The sequence below is a fragment of the Otolemur garnettii genome, unplaced genomic scaffold (assembly GCF_000181295.1).
Source record: "Otolemur garnettii isolate 467f Iridium unplaced genomic scaffold, OtoGar3 scaffold00142, whole genome shotgun sequence".
Lineage (NCBI taxonomy): Eukaryota > Metazoa > Chordata > Mammalia > Primates > Galagidae > Otolemur > Otolemur garnettii.
This window is the reverse complement of record NW_003852537.1, coordinates 1,648,874-1,652,402: the sequence shown is the minus strand read 5'-3', so window position 1 is coordinate 1,652,402 and position 3,529 is coordinate 1,648,874. Positions and strand designations below refer to the sequence as shown.

Genomic DNA, 3,529 nt, shown 5'->3' with positions numbered 1-3,529 from the left:
CTGAGCAAAGCAAGCGTCTTGCCACTCTCAACCCCTCCACAGCACTCTACCCAGGGGGACAGCTTGAGGCTCTGTCTCAAAAAAAAAAAAAAAAAAAGATGAATACAAGTGATGTTTGAGAACCTCTTGTAATTGCAGAAGTCAAACATGACTTGCATCTTACAAATTCAGTTGTTTTCGTTCTTAAAATATGTATTCATTTGGGGGATATTCATTTCTCTTAATATCTATAGAAGAGAGTAATTTCTCTTAATATCTATAGAAAAGAGTAAATCACCCAGCCTACTATACAACTTGTACAAATACACCTCGCTTTACCATAAGTACAAAAGGGGTAATTCCTACTGATGTAATGGAAGATATTGAAATTTTTACCCTCCAAGAGTAACCCAGGATAGTTGATCCACTCAAAACTTGAGGGAGCTTCTTCACACAAGGAAGCACTTACATGATCCAGCACTAGGGGAAAAGCTGGGAGGACTTCTCCCAGATCTGTCCCTTCCTAGGTGAGTCACTTCAGGCAATTTACTAATTCTTTCTGCTTCTCTACTTTCTCGTCAGAAAAATGGGATTCTTGGTAATAATGTCTACTTCTGAGAGTGAGTAAAAAGATGTAATGTAGCATGCTTAGAATTGGCAGTGTCACTTATCAGACATTCAGCTTAAATGTTGTGTGCTATAATCATCTTAATTCTTAAAATAATTTTGGCAGAAAATCTCAGAGTCACAATTTTATGGATACTTAGCCTCTACTCCTCTTCTTTTACTTGAAATCTTGCCTAATAATTCACTGAGAAATAGATCCCATTAGGTGAGAGCTGAATCATCTTCTCACCACCCAGTAAAATAAGATGCACAATTGTACATCTTTCTTTCCCACATTATATTAGGAAACATGTCTACTTTCTTGGTGGAGAAGCCAAATTCTATGTAAAATATTTGGATTGCCCCCAATCTTACTTGTAAAGGATTTGTTCTATTGGTTACATCTTTCTTTCTAGCATCTTCAAATTCTAACTTTTGGCTCTGCGCCTGTGGCTCATGGGGCTAAGGCACCAGCTACATACACCTAAGGTGGTGGGTTCGAATCCAGCCCGGGCCAGCCAAACAACATTGACAGCTGCAACCAAAAAATAGCCTGGCATTGTGGTGGGCACCTGTAGTCCCAGCTACTTGGGAGGTGGAGGCAGGGGATTCACTTGAGCCCAGGAGTTGGAAGTTGCTATGAGCTGTGATGCCACAGCGTTCTACCCAGGGGGACAGCTTGAGGCTCTGTCTCAAAAAAACAAAACAAACAAACAAAAAAAAAATTCTAACTTTTCATTTAATCCTTTCTTTAGCATTTTTTTTGGTTGTATTTTTTTTTATTTTTTTATTTTTCAGGTTCATTTAGGGTACAAAGAATTAGGTTACATTGTTTGCATTTGTCAGGTAAAGTCTCTCTTATAGTTGTGTCCCACCCGCAAGAGGTGTGCCTTACACTGTACCTCCCCATCTTACTCCTTCTTCCTCTCTCCTCCCTCCCTGCTCCGCACCTTGAATTGATTTGAGTTTTTCACTTATATGGGTATGTATTAGATCCTCTACTGGCTTCATGTTAGAATTGAGTACATTGGATTCTTGCTTCTCCATTTAGTATGCTACTTGTCAGAAAAAAACAAATACTTTATGATTCCACTTATATGAAGTCCCTAAAGTAGTCAAACTCATAAAGTTAGGAAGTAGAAGGGCGGTTGTCAGGGGTTAGGGGAGGAGGGTACTGGGAGTTAAGTTTAGTGGGTACGGAGTTTCAGTTCTGCAAGATGAAAAGAATTCTGGACGTTGGTGGCACACCAAAGTGAATGTAAACATATATACAGAGTGGCCATAAAGTGTGCAATTGCACGCGAACTTCATGGCCACTCTGTAAAATCATATTATTATCCATTGTCATGTTGGACATCCCAACAGCAAAGCCTTAATCTTTCCCTCTCCCACTCCTGTGTTCTTTAACCTGCAACATTACATCATGTGGCAAGATGTACAGAACTGGTGTCTGTAGGCTCCAAACCTCTTACTGTAGTTTTTTTTTTTTCAATGAGAGATTTCTACGATAAAGATGCGTTATTTATTAAAGGTGGGGATGAAACTATTAAAGGTCCTTTTTTGATAAAAGGATATAGTCTTTCTTCCTAGGTCTAACCCATATGCAAATCCTTGTGGTTTTCTATGTACAGAGGGGCTGGGGAGAAGAGAACCCGGATTCCTGGCGACCTCACCCCAGCCTTCCCGCTGAGGTGCGCACTTTCTACGGTCTGTGAGGGTCTGTCGCACGGTAAGACACTCTATACCCCGGGGAAGGCTGGTTTTCCCAGTTACGAAAAGATTATTCCTAAACCCGTAGCTTCCCCCTCTTCTCTGCTTCATTACTTTTACATTTTCACTTTCAATAGCCGCATTACAAAAGGGACAAAGGACCCATAGTCAATCCCAGGCCACAGTAAAAATAAAGCAGGCAAACAAATATTGATTGCTGCTCCTGACAACTCCTGAAATGAATGCTCTTCTAAAGCACAAAAAAGCTTTAGTTTCCACGGCCTCGTGGCGCAACGGTAGCGCATCTGACTCCAGATCAGAAGGTTGCGTGTTCAAATCACGTCGGGGTCATAGGCGTGGCTGCTTTTTTTCTTTAACGAGAGAGTTGTGTATATTAAATTCGGTACTGAGCAAAGCAAGCGTCTTGCCACTCTCAACCCCTCTTGCTCTCTTACCTTGCTTTAGCCCAAGGGGACTTCTTTTCGTAATTCGGCAATGGACAGGTGCTTAATACTAAAGCGTAAACGTGACCTGGAAGCGAGGAAAAATTCACCTGCCTAAATTTAGGTCGTTTGGTTTATACCCGTATCTGGACTTATCCTTACCAGATAGGACATTAGATGACTTCAATGAGGATCTTAAAGCAGTATAGGAGGAAATTTTGTCAGCTTTATTGGGTCCTAGGATAGGTGCAGCCGTCTCCCTGGACTGATGTCTGGGTCATCTCGATAAAAAAATCATTTTCCTCCATCTCTCTCTCTCTCTCTCTCCCACACACACTTTTCAGCTTCTTTCAAAAACTGTGTAGTTAAACAGAAAATGCTGAGAAGTTCATTAACAATGTCTGATGTAGTAGAAAGTGATGCTAGCATTTATCACCATTTCAGAATTTAAATGTAGCCCTCCCATCAGGATATGAAACAATTAAGTTCCAGGTATAAACTAGGTGTCATGAACTGTGAGGGAAGAAAAATCCACTTTGGTAAAAGTGAAGATAGTTGTGTACTCATCAAGGTTAAGTTTTCACTGCAGTTTAAACATCTGTCCTCTGCTGAGACTTTACCTCCCTTGCCAAATAAGGCTTTTCTTGGTATGGTTTTTCAAAAGTTGAGAAAACAGGCTCGGCGCCTATAGCTCAACCGGCTAAGGCGCCAGCCATGTACACCTAAGGTGGCGGGTTCGAATCCCCAGCCCGGACTTGCCAAACAACAATGACGGCTGCAACCAAAAAATA

General features: G+C 41.2%; 1 non-coding gene across 1 annotated transcript; it reads left to right on the top strand.

Moving 5' to 3' along the window:
* Window positions 1-2,574: 2,574 nt before the first annotated feature.
* On the top strand, window positions 2,575-2,646 carry TRNAW-CCA. Its single transcript has one exon. It is a non-coding gene; the product is annotated as a tRNA-Trp (tRNA).
* The last annotated feature ends 883 nt before the right edge of the window (window positions 2,647-3,529 follow it).